The following is a 13,400-nucleotide window of genomic DNA, read 5'->3' on the forward strand; positions in this document are numbered from 1 at the left end:
TACGAATGTTTATAGTGATATCTAACTACAAAACGTGAAAAAATTACAAAATAATTGTAACGGAGTAGATGTCGCGTAGGTGAACTCTATGTGCCGGCGCCATGTCTGACACGCACGTACGTGCAGTCGTCTGGCGCGCTCGCCTCGCACCTGTGTAAGCATCGAAAGTTACTGACCTTGGCCACACACCATTCAACAACACAGACATTGTCTTCCACATTCAGTTTCGTCGGTTTTCCTGCAATCAAACTTAGCTTTGGATTTACATTCTTAAACATTGCACCTATGTGATTAAGCTTTTTGCTACTGTAGATTCTAATATTTTTTTAGGGCAGATTAACATACTGATTTGGAATAAGTAAAATTTTAGATCTCAAAATTTTGTTTACGAAAATTGTTTCAATTGTGATGCGTTTTGTCGACAAACGACAGTTCAAAATACTGTGATGGAAGCTCGCGTGACACGCAACTAACTGCCTCCAACGGTCCCCCTCTCGTTAAAACTTTCCCAAATATGACGCACGCTTGCAACCCTTTGTGTCATTTCCTCGGCCCCCATTACTTAGACGGCCAGTGTCTTCAGCTCAATATCATTATACTTATATCTGTAAAACTGTTGAGATTTTTATTCTCGATGATATTTCACCACGAAGTTTCTTTTGTAGCCTGATCCTATGATTTGGTCGTATTAGCGGGTGGATCAAAGAACCGGCGGGGTGCACGGGACGTCGCCGGTTGACTCTCTGGCCCGATAGCGTCAATCTAACGCTCAATTAGCCGAATGCGATTATCCGATTCGGATCCAGAATCGCGGGCGTCTCCGGCGCGCGCCTCCCCAAGACAAGCGCGCCAACTTTATTAATTAAGCCGTGTCTTATCTCTTGTTAGCACTCATTCTATTATTTGTCTTTTCACCGCTCATTTCCATAATTTCATCGGCGAGTAATTACTTACCACTAACGCAGAGCATTTCTCATTGTGTTTGCATATTTTGTCGTCGTTTGCATTGTAAACTTCTCCTAAATAAAGTTAAATATAGAGGATGGAGACGATCTGCAGATCGTTACTAATTTATTTGATACTCTCAGAGATTGCCACGTCTATCACCATTTTCTGGTTGTTAATTACAAACGTGAGGTTTGCATTCTAACAGAGGCAAGTTGCCCGTCCGTTTATATACTTTCACCATTGTTTTCAGCTTCTGTGAGGAATGGCTTTTGTTGTTTAAATGATGCGTCAGTGGAGGACACTGTGGGAGGGTGGCGCGCGTCCTCTCTCCCCCGCTGTGTGTTTAATTAGCTTAATTGACATCGCGAGGCGCGGTGTCCAAGCGTTTGTTTGCGATATCGCGTTACCGCACCCGCCGCCACGCAGACGCCCCGTTACCGTTGCTGATGTCGCACTCAAACTGAAAACTTTAAACCAGTATGCACTGGTTTAAAGTTAGTGACAAACTTGTACAACAGCAAGGGCCTTTGGTGGCTCCCCAGAACTGCCAAAACCCTTTCAGGACTAATATAAATAATATAATCTGTATTTGTAAAAACGCCACGTCGGCGTCGGTATCGAGTAGGCGCGTGCGGAGCCCAAACGCCAAGTCAGCATGGCGTCATACGGCGACAAAATACATTCTGATTTTGCTCTTCCTCTTCCCATGTGAAAAGGTAAAACTGCCACGAAATTTTTCCTTAAATTGCCCGGGGAATAAATTGTAGTCCGTACGTGAACAGAGCTTTAATGATCCTTTATAGTGCGCAGTTCCACTATTTTGAATAGTTTCTTCATATCTAACAGAGTGAAATCTAAATCATATTTTTACAAAAATCGCTTTTGTATGAAGGGACTTACGTGGTAAAATAAACATTTCATGCGCTCAGACTATTTGTAAAACTTGATAAGGCTATTTCGAAACATCTTCTAGCATAGGTGAGTCTCTCGAGATTAAAAAATGTCTAAACAATACGCCTCATTTAACTTACACATCAAACCTTGCCATAGTCAGCAAATATCGGAAATACGAGTAGTAATTGACATAATGGACTCATTCAATGAAAACTGTTTCACAACATACTTTAACATTCCACAACAGCAATTTTCGCTCTACGATTAATTAAAGTAACAAGACAAAATGGGCATGTATTATTATATTTACTAATAAAAGCTAATATAACTTTAATAAACTTCCCGGTAGGCTTAGCGATTGCCCGTTTTAATTAATATCTTCATCGTTTCAATTACAGCTAGTGCGTGTGATTAATCTCGGCGAACAAAGAAGTCCTTTTCCGCGAGCCCTGTACACTATCGATCATCCACCTCCTCGAATAAAAATAATAATAAATAAAAGGGCCGGCGCCATTGTCCAAACGAGGCGTGCGTGTCAGCGATAGTTTCAGCTACTTGATGTGATGTCGACTGACTTCACATTATTGTGCCGCGACTCCAAACACCTACAACCATTCACCCATTTCTTTTGTTAATTATCGTGAGACCCAAGGTCGCTTTACTTTCAACGATCAGACATTCTCATGTTTTTGTCCTCTATCTGTCTCGTGAATTAGTAGAACTTATACCGTCTTACCACAAAAACTTTTAAACGTCAGTTTATGCCTTGTCTAAAAAAATTACAAATTATGACGTTGACATATGGTTCATTTTGCAGCCAAAATTTTATTAGACAAGTGTAAAACAGAGTTTAAAGTTTTTGTAGTAAGGCCCATAATTTTCAATTTATTGCGCAAACCGCATATGATAATTATTAATGTCATGACATTTCGCGTATTTTAGGAATCTCGAACAAGTTTTGATTTTGAAATAATTGTTTGACTATTTTTTGTTAGTGCACGCGTCCAGCTCACACTTAGCCGGTTTTTCTTCTCCCCCACACGTATCAACAGGAAATGTTTGTGTGTTTCACCGCCACATAATAAGCTCAATCATTTTAGCTTACTATACAGTATACAGGACAAGTTTGATGGATGATCGCACAAGGGCCGCCACCCTGCGCTCCACACATCGGCACTACTATAGAACACGTCGACGTCACCTCTTTGACATACACGTAACGACACTCATTCTACTTTATGGTACATCAATGAGACTTAATTCTCGCATAATGAAGTCGTACCATGTGATTGTACGTTAATGAATGAAGCTGCTCTTTATGGAGCTTTCTAGTCTACTCCCTGCCATGGTTCACGGTAGCCGCAGTCTGCACATAAATAACTTTATATGAGCGCTCTAAATCTCATTACGGCCACTGTAATAGCTTCTAAGGCTCCGCTGTCGGCTGTGACGGGAATACAAAGCAAGTCTGATTTATTTTCTCAAATTAATCTTTGAAGCAAGTGGGTCAATTTCTAAGTTTGAAATTGCACCCTGTAATTATGCTGCTGAAAAATTGGCAACAGTTTTGGGAACCCTCCATAACAATCACGGGGTTAAAAATATTGCTTTGGTACTACTGCGTACTTCGTCGCATTTGTAAGCTCACAGTTTTAATAAAGCATTCAATAGATTAACTTTTCTGAATCATTAAAAAAATCACTCAACCTATGCCTGTAACTAAACAGCCGTCATGAATTGCCGGCAATTTTTCAGTTAGAAGTGTTCACGTCGTGAGGCGTCTGTTTGCAAAATGGGACGCGCAAAGAAGCGTCCACACGCTGGCGGGGTACTTGCAACGCGCCCCGTGCGCCCCGATAGCGTAATACCAAAACAAATGGCCTTCTTTGTCGTCTTTTTATTTTAGATACGTGAGTTATGTTGCAAAGACGTCCGTGCGTTATTCAGATGGCTGAAGGTTGTAGCGAGGATGTCCTGTCTGTTAAATTTATTTATTACCCATTTAAACTGAACCAAGTGGTCGGGAAAATATAAAAGCTTTCAGGACGTTGCACTTTGGCTTTATTTTGCAGTAACGCTGTAGACCAGCGCCGCTTTCAATTGTCGCTGAATAATTGATAGAAATCGAGTTCTCTGTAAATATAAAAGTATCGAAGAGAACGTGACATGGAACAATATGTTCTGTGTATCTATAGCGCTTGCATGGATGTAAATGATTAGTATTTTCTGTGAACAGTCCTTAGTTAGAGTTGACGATCCGATCGTATATTTTATCAACAAAAAACAAACAAACAATGTACACTCTTAATACCAACACACATTAACCTCTCCATTACATGTGCTTCAGACAAAAGCTTTCAATTATAGTTTAATTAATAGCGATGCAGGGTTATCGAGTTTTAGTGTGCATTTGATTATGCCATTCAAGATTGTTACGCTATAAATAAATGTTCTAGTCTGCGAGCGTACGTTGAAACAAAACATTATAAGCTTAATCAAACAAGCCGATATTCATGTCGCGTTTCAATATCGCCGTTGGTTTTGATAACCTTGTGGGTATACACCATGGACTGCATATGTATTGCAACTGTACATAGATCTAAACAAAACTGGAAGTAGAGCGAAAATATGGATTTCACGTATGTTTTGGTATCTTTATAAACCTATTAGGTAGACGCGTATCCATGGATGGTGAATCGATGAATTCAATTTAGATTGGCATGGAGCGTGCAGGGGTATTAGCGGCGCACATCGATCGGTTATCTCTGCTCTCGAACAAAGAGAGATGAAATTTTAATCGGTCGCGTTGTCTGCCATCGCAGAAGTTGTCCGCCGAGCCGGCGCCGGGCGGCGTGCTCGTATTGTAATGAGCGGCCCGCGAGCCGCGGCCGTTCCTCTCCTCGCCGCTTGAATAATACATGTATCGGATCACCGGCAGCCGGCACGAGCCCTCGCAGCTCACCTCCGCCACGCAGCCGCCACGCCGCCGCCACGCCGTCCACTAGTCGAATCGATCACTATCACCCTCCACTACGGATTATATTTTATTTACACATTAGTCACCCGCGCGACCTTACCACGAGATAAACCTAACATAAATACTAAGCCCCTGTACTATAGATCACAGAGTAAACAATTTTTAACCAATCTCCTGTTCATACTATCTTGACATTGATTATAAACGAGGGGCCTTCCCGCCTTCCTCTTGAACGAACGTGACTTGACTAGTCTTAAGACAATTATGAGGAATGGATAAATTTGTATAATCAGATTCTTCAAAGCGGTCAGCGGACGAGTGTTCTTGTTACAGAAATTTAGACGGTGGGCGTTGAAATTTAATTTATTTACCAGCTAAGTTCTGAAAGCTGTTACCTCTTCCTATGGCCACGGACAAGAACCCCTACCGGTAATGCTCAGAATACTAAAAAGGTTACCTATGTGTTGATTCAGTTTTAAATGAATTAAGTATAAAGATTTGCGTTTACACCGAACAATATCTATACCTTCTAAAAATATCGACATATAAAATAATGTTAAAAGTTACAGATTCTTTGTAAAAAGTAAGAAACGAAAAGTATTTCCTCGGATTTTAATATCAATTCGGAGATCTTCTTTAATAAGTTGTAAACTTGTGTTGGAGGGTTCTCGCCGCAAGTTCGATGCTACAGGCACCGGCGACTACCGGCAATCTCGTTAAAATCTACGAGCAAACTCTGGAATGGCGTTTCACGACCATTTATGAAATCACATGCTACGTCTATTAGTATGTAAGTTACACTTGTACTATAAGCTGTACGTAACTCTCGCTAATGACGATAACACCGGGACCATTTTGTCATATTCTGAAGTTATATTGTTGTGATAATCAGGGTGACAAACCCTTACAAGGCTAAGATTACCTTACAATAGAGGAAGACCCGGAACAAATCCTGCAAAATGTCCACCATACATCAGATACAGTTGTCAATTTCAGTACTCGTTCGTTCTGAAGACATACTCCTTAAATTGTCTTTTTTGCTAATATATTTTGAGTACATTGGGGAACTGCGAAAAAAGAAACCTAAATAATATAAAACAAATCGTAAATTTTGATAAAACTTCAATTAACCAGAAGCTTTTAGCATAAAATTTGACCCAATTTTCCGTAACATTTGCTCAAATTCTTTTTCTAATAGCAATCTGAAGGGTGGAAGGTACATAGCTGTCCACTTCCACCGCAGGCGATGTCGTTAAGGGTGTAGTGGCGGTCTCTCCTTATCGCGCGCCACTACGCGAGTAATGACGCCTTCGATCGTTGGCTAATGGCCTCCGCGGGCCCACTTAGATACGCAAATGAGCATCGACAAGTACCGCCAGCCAGCCATCGCGATTACGCGTACACATTACACGGACTGATGCTGCGCCCTCAACTTACACGTGCGTTTCTTGTACTCGCTAACGACTAATATTGCAACCAAGCCTCTATAATCAACCGATGGCCTGCACGAATGTTGCGAATATCAAACTGAACCGTAAAGGTATAGGATTAAATAGTTTAAATAATTCTGAAGCTAAGGCATGACAATTATTAAATTATACCACGCACATAGCTATACTAATTCTATTCTCACTATATACATACATACTTATTACTCAATAAAAGGTATTCATATAACTTTATATTGTAACCACTTTAGGCCCTAACTATCAAACAAAAAGTGAAATCCGAAAGCTGGTATATTTGGGCGGTCGGAAAATTGAGATTTCCCTAAATCGTATCGTTCCCCGTGCGGTATTCTCGCAGCCCCGAGTGGTATAAAAACGTTCCCTGTTCCGAGCACTCAGTTGACACATGTCCTCCAGTGGCTTTATGCAAGCCCCCGTCTAGTGTCCACCAAACCCATGACACATTAAACTCTTATCTGCGGTATTTGACTATACAGTTCGCATATAAATTTTATGCTGTTATAATAGGGCAGTTTCCTAAAAAATAATAATTAGTCCGTCTTGTAGATTGTCCAAAATTAAGCGATACGTATTTTTTCTTTTTTAAATTGGATCAGAACTTGTTAAGATATAGCGTGTTAAAGTTGAGTGTGACGTCACAAGTTGCTACAATTTTCAGGACACTGTGACGTAAAAGGCCCCCACTCCTAATTTTTGAAGTGTATTATCTTTGTCATTTTATGTTTAATTAAAAAAAGAAAAAATACGTATCCAATATTTTTTGATTATCTAAAAAGCGGACTAAATATTATTTCATTATTTCGACCCTGGACACTACCCTATTGACTGTAATATGCTAGATGTATACACAGAGCTTTGCACTCGCATTCATTCAACATCTAAACGCGTTCATTTTAATGAACAAAGAGTTCTTGACGTTTATTGCCAGAAGCTGCAAGGAGCGATGGTTATTGCTTGTGATATTAGTTTGTAAATGTAAACACTTCATAATGTGTTTTAGCGGTATATTATTGTTTACTCTCGACAAATGTCAGCTGCGATTACGTACGTAAAATAAGAATGGCCACCGAAAGCGTAACTCGAAAGAGGATATTCGTGTCGTTCACGTCGTTTGTCACGTATAATGTCCTATATAAAATTTTATTTCAGTCTAGAACAAGAACAACCCGCCGCCCGCCGCGCGTTACTGTCCACTCCTTGCTTCACGACGTTTTGTATTTTTATTAAATGTCGCTTTCTTTTATTGGGTTTCAGATTATCATCATGTTTGCAGCATTGTAAACATTTAATTTATTTACAAATTAATTTTAAGTTAGTAATAAACCTAAGACTTCAGAGGTAGGAAACCTTTTCGCACATTATTTTGCTCCCGATAAAATGAAATATGATTCTACAAAACGGTTTCAATTTAGGAGTATTCACTTTTCATAAGTGGTCCCGTATTATGGTCGACTTAAACATAAAAAGATGTTTGCGGCGCGACCGACAATGCAGGGGCGCCGCGACGGCGCCCGCCCAGCTGTAAATGGAGTGCGCATTAATACTCAACTATGTAATAAATGTTATTGTTTGTCATAAAGTTTGTTTTATGAAGGTCGGCCGCCCCGGCCCTTGACGCTCTCGGACCTTTAATAAAGTTTAGCTTTCGCTTATACCCCCACTTACAGATTTAAGGACGATTATTTGAATTGTTATTTTGCTCCATTTTAGAATAGTTCCAATCAATCACCGATACCCAAAAGATAAATGATATCCTCTTTGGTGCTCGATAAGAGCAGACACAAAATAAAATAATCTTATTTTGATATTTCGAGTAGATATACCGGGTGGCTTGCGACGGCGACGTCGCGAGATCGCTGACTCATTGCAAAAGTTGCGCTTGGCTTTGCAGCAATATTTTCTACTTCGACCTTTCCGTACACTGAGACTTTCTGATATCACTTGCGGCTTAGACGAATTATTGTTTCATAATTTTAAGTCCAGCCTGGTACTGGTGGGTTTGAATAGCTGTTTAATGTTCCTTGTTCACTTGTTATTGCAAATTCTGTACAACTTAGTGAGTACCTATTCCAAAAGTATTTTTACAATATTTTTTCAAATCGTAAAGCGTTTTCTATTTCCCATTTTTATGCTTTATTATCAAAAAAGCTAAGTCGATACCTACTTGGAAGTTTGGCCTCGTTCGTGATAAATTATGAAGTTTTCGTCGATTACGCGGTAAAGCGATGCGATGTAGAGATAGCGGCGTCGACGTCGGCTGCGGAGCGGCGACACGAACAGCCCTGACTTATTTGTATGTAGCGCGCCTCCGCGCCGCTGTGGGGGCGCTTCAAGACGTTCAGCGCAATTTTTCAACGCTTCGGCTTCGTGTTCGGCAAGCCGATGGCCCTCGCCGCAGTGCCCCCTCCCCGCGCCGCGCGTGCCACACCTGCTCCGGCGCTGAACTGCTGCAACTTTAATCCCCCAATCCGCCACCGCACGACCGCACACCGGCGCGACGCTATATTTCAATTAATTCGACCATCCATTCCCGACGTGCAAGTACGCGCCGCTTATACCTCATAACCCCCGCCAGGACGTCGCTTGCAGTCTAATATGTCAAGGGAGCGACTACTTGATGCCCTGCCGCACTACTGTTCGCGACTAAGTTCATGTCGTCAGTGAGTAGCTAGCGAAGTCCCGCTTACGATCTCAGTGAATCACCCGCAAACTCCATCACGTTTTCAGCGATAAATCTTGATTCACAAGAACAATTTTCGCCTGTAGTGACGATTTAACTTTTAAAGCCCAATTAATTGCAAGTTTTGTTTTGCATATTAATGGGTCGTTCCAGTGGAGCCGCGTCGCCGGCCGGTATTAAGTTTCGTCGGGTGCACATGGAGCGGAATAATCGCCAGTCTCGACTTCATTTGTCGCACTCGTGTTGTTCGTGTTGCCGTCATTATCACAAACAACATTTTAACGGATTATCACCATTTTAGGTACACTATGTTTAAATAAAGCAAAGCATACATGTATGCGTTAGCCATCTACATAACAGCATTGTAAAACGAAACACGACAAGATTGTAAGTCACTTCTTATTCTTATTGGCAAGTCAGAAGCCGGCGCACCGCACGTGTTGGCCATACCGCTGAATCAACTGAACCCGACTCCCAGCCGCAACTGAATGTACTTAATTTGATTTCGATTGTATTAAACCCCACTTCGATTCCAATTAATGACCCGAAAGGGCTCTTAATAATGATGACGTTTTATAGACTTCTGCGTCACACTTGGAATTCAGGTTCGATATAATTTGTTAACAATAGAGGTACACCTAAAATGTTAAATCGTAAGCCAATTGTGTTTTTGTCCATAACTTCGCTAATTAATTTTGCCGGGAAAGCGTTTCGGATCCCGCCATCGAAAAGTTCACATGGGGTCCGTTTGGCAAAAACCACAGACAACTTTACAGTGACGTTACATAGTAGAGACAACAGGCGGCGTAGAGGCACAAAGTAATTAGATAGCTGTTGTATTGTTCGCTTGTTCAGCGCTTTCCCAATGAACGGTCGTCGTTCGGTCTCGTGTTTAATTGCGAGCCACACCGTAACGGACAGCGGCCCGTTTTTGTCCGGCCCGAATGAGATGAACCGCGCATCCTTTAATGAGTCCCCCCTCAAACCCTATACTCGTAACCCTCGGACATCTACATTTCATGCACTCTTACACTTTTCACTCTGAATTTTCTCATTTGAATGTTTAATTACTACCGTGGATACGGTATTTAATAGGTGTCAGCAAGCGCTCTTTGTATGTATCCTGATATTTTTTTTTTTCTAAATGATTTAAGAAAGTCAAATTGCTATGCAATAAACTCTTATATCTAAACAATCGTTTACACTAAGTACGCAAGTACACTGATTTAACTCTATTTATGTGTAACTAATTCTGTCCGGTAGGTAAATAGATATTTTTAAGTTGTATAGTTGCACGCTAATTTGTTCAACAACATTACGCTTTGGTCAAATTAAATCGAATCAACTTATTTGTGGATAAACGGAAAGTTGGTCGTCTCCAATCTATATGGCGCGGCGCTCCCGCCCGCATTCGGCGCCGCGTAAATAATTCACACGTTCAGGAACGAGTTGGCCGACTCGGATACCGCATGTAATTCCACATTTTCACGCCGAAAGGTTTCCAACCACGCATTAAAGTTTTTGTCCGACCCCCCGTCGCCCATTCACGATTAATTTTCCGAATTCTATTCCCTAACTTATTTATTGAGAGGGCGTTTCGTAAATACTTTACTTAATTGACACCCGAAGCTCCGAACTCTGCGTTAACCCTATAAATTATTCATTTACAGTAGTGTAGATGACAATAACTGTATTATTTCGTCTCTGGCATAATATAATGATCTTGTTACGCTCAGTGGGGGTATCGGATCTTGTTAACATATGTTACTGACTGGAATATCTGAACGCGTAGGTTTAATTAATTACCTCGTGTCATTAATAACGACAAGGAAGGCGGTGTGGTGTAATGTTAGCTGGGGAGTGCGTAATGTAAGGCGACACCACGGCACCCGATCCGCGTCGCGGCCGGAACCGACGTCGGCGGCACCACGCGTGTCGCTGCCGCCGCGACGTCAGCCACATCACGCACTCCTCATTTGTCAATCGTGTCTACCGCAGCGGCAACTTACATGTCAATTATTTACTTTGTAGCTACGGATTTGCGGATATCAAATTGCGTATAGGATTCCTTAAATCTGGAAAATTAATACATATTCACCTTATAGAATACAATGTGCGTGGTCAGACTTTTAACGTTTCAACTCGATGCCATCATCGATCTGGTGCACTTGCAAGTTTTCCATTAGGTGTCAAACAGTCAACTTCAGTCTGTTCTTGTTTGTCACCGGGGCCTGTCGCGCGTTCGCATGGCGTAGTTTCTTTACACAATATAAATGGTGTTACCGTGAAAAATCGTCTTCGTCGCGACGTCGAGATTCGAGAGGCATCAGCCGAGCACTTTTCCTAGGTAAACCGTTGGTAGGCCGTAACAAAGAGGCGTAGTTCCGAAACAATCAAATTAATTTTCTCCGTTGTTGTTTAATTAGCGCCGAGTCTTGGATGGCGCGGCGGGCGGCCGATGTTTATCATCGGATACAATCGCACCCCGCCGCAACCCCACCCGCGGCTCTCCAACCAAACCCATTATTATCAAAGTCAAGACTGTACACCCAAGTAACTTTGGTTCGTCACTCCTGCTCCCATTGTTATTATTAGCGACATTGTTTAGGCTAATTGACTTTGGCGTAAACAAATCGCATGATCCGACTAATTGTGTAATCTTTTTGTTTCAGGTAATCTTATCAGAGTGCTGTCATATAATTTTATGGAGGAAAATATCCGTATCCAGTGAAAGTATGTATGTATATTATTGTGATATCGCGTATAAGGTAGATAAAGCGTCGGGGTTTACTGTTATCGGGGGTGGAAAATATGAAACAGAATAGTTTGTATGAAGCCTCACCGAGTTAATCTGAAGCCATATTTAATTAAATTGTGAGGGTAGGTGGACGTCGCACTGACCATTCCGTAGACTAGTGCCTCACAGTGCGGACGACTCGTGTACTCAGATCAACGTGGCTTCTACTATATTAGTTTCCTCATTTGGTGAGCATGCATTCACTTCTCTCTGTTTTATTGTTCATATTATGATCTATGTAACGGGTTACCCAACGAGGCAGGACGTTACGAACATTTTTCTATTCAAACTTCAATTATATATATATTACATTTTTATGTACGTGGCATTATGTTAAAAAAATTACTTAGATTGTCATTAAAAGTTCAACAGATTACAGAGTTGTCTCAAAATTAAATTGAAAAGCGTTCTCTTATTGGGTAGGTACTCTCGATATAAATTCCGACGTTAACGTGTTCACGGAGTTAATAAGAAAAACCTCGTGTCGGTTTGCACGTCAGCCCGGCTGCAGCATCTAATCAAATTATCCACCAAGCTCTTCAAAAAACTTGCAAGCAGCGAGTGCAAGCTGTTTGCTCCATTCTTTTTCTGCTCCTTTTCAAGCTTCGCTTTTCCACTGACCCACCACATAAATGATAATTGTTTTTGACTACTCAATTATAAGATTCCACCATATCACGATACGTACTTATAGTGAACGAATTACACTTAATTCGCCCCACGGCAAGGGATTATTTTCAGCGGCTGACCCGCGCCGACCTGACCCCATCCTCTGACCTCGGCGCGATGATCTGCACCCTTCATTCGACTAACCTGTTTTACGAGATTAGCGCGATAAACACTTTACCTAGTGGAATATTAAACGAAGTTCCGCTGAAGTATACAAAGTTATTTTGTGAAATTATTACAGTAGCGCCCTCGTAACAAAGTAAAAGGTAGAACCGCGCGAGAACACGTATTACCGACGTAGCAAGACAGTTTCCTCATTTAGAAATTAACTCGTGAGTATTACGTATCCAACTGCGTATTTATATAAGGGGAAGTATAATTAACGCACGAGTTTACATTACGTTACTTTTTACAGCTAAACATTGCAAAATATTGTATGGTTTTATACAAAATGAAATTATCTACTCCTCTTACTATAAACACTAGTCTAATATAAACAAAAGCTCATCGTAAATTCCTGTCCTAAAGCGCTCATAAAAACAAACGCCTACCCGAAGCTCCGTAATTGGAAAAAGGATTTAATCAAATTGGAAAATACGGTGCAGCTCTACTTAATATTAGCGCGGAGTCGTGAGCGTATGAAGTAACATACGGCTAGTGTATTTCGTCGACGGACTAAACGGCTCAGCTCCGAGGCTCGTATTTGTAACACGGCGCGTTATTAATAGCCGCGATAGCGAGGTGGCCCGCGGCAGAGCACGATATTTGGGAAATCCGGATTTGCATAGGATAATGGGGAGCGGTGCAGCGCAATGTGGACGGCGCCTTGCACTCACCTGGCCGACACCGACGCCGCCTGACTCGCTGCATACGTAACGACACGTCAACCCCGGCTGGATTTTAAACTACTCCAAGAATAGTTTGCATTATATTGCGCTATGCCTCGCAATCAAATCATACAATCAT

At 41.4% G+C, this 13,400-nt stretch overlaps 1 protein-coding gene across 23 annotated transcripts in view; it reads left to right on the forward strand.

Moving 5' to 3' along the window:
* Mbl (muscleblind) overlaps positions 1-13,400 on the forward strand; it is a 220,533-nt gene that overhangs the window by 184,133 nt on the left and 23,000 nt on the right. For 2 of the 23 annotated variants that reach the window (XM_049852297.2, XM_064035155.1), the window contains one exon: positions 11,641-11,705. The exons of 18 other annotated variants lie outside the window; for them this stretch is intronic. The gene's annotated coding sequence lies outside the window, so the exon portion shown is untranslated. Of the gene's footprint in view, positions 1-11,176; positions 11,316-11,640; positions 11,706-11,800; positions 11,954-13,400 lie in introns of those variants that run through there. 3 more of the 23 variants (XM_064035156.1, XM_049852298.2, XM_049852296.2) reach the window with 3 other exon arrangements.

The sequence above is a fragment of the Helicoverpa armigera genome, chromosome 6, assembly GCF_030705265.1.
Source record: "Helicoverpa armigera isolate CAAS_96S chromosome 6, ASM3070526v1, whole genome shotgun sequence".
Lineage (NCBI taxonomy): Eukaryota > Metazoa > Arthropoda > Insecta > Lepidoptera > Noctuidae > Helicoverpa > Helicoverpa armigera.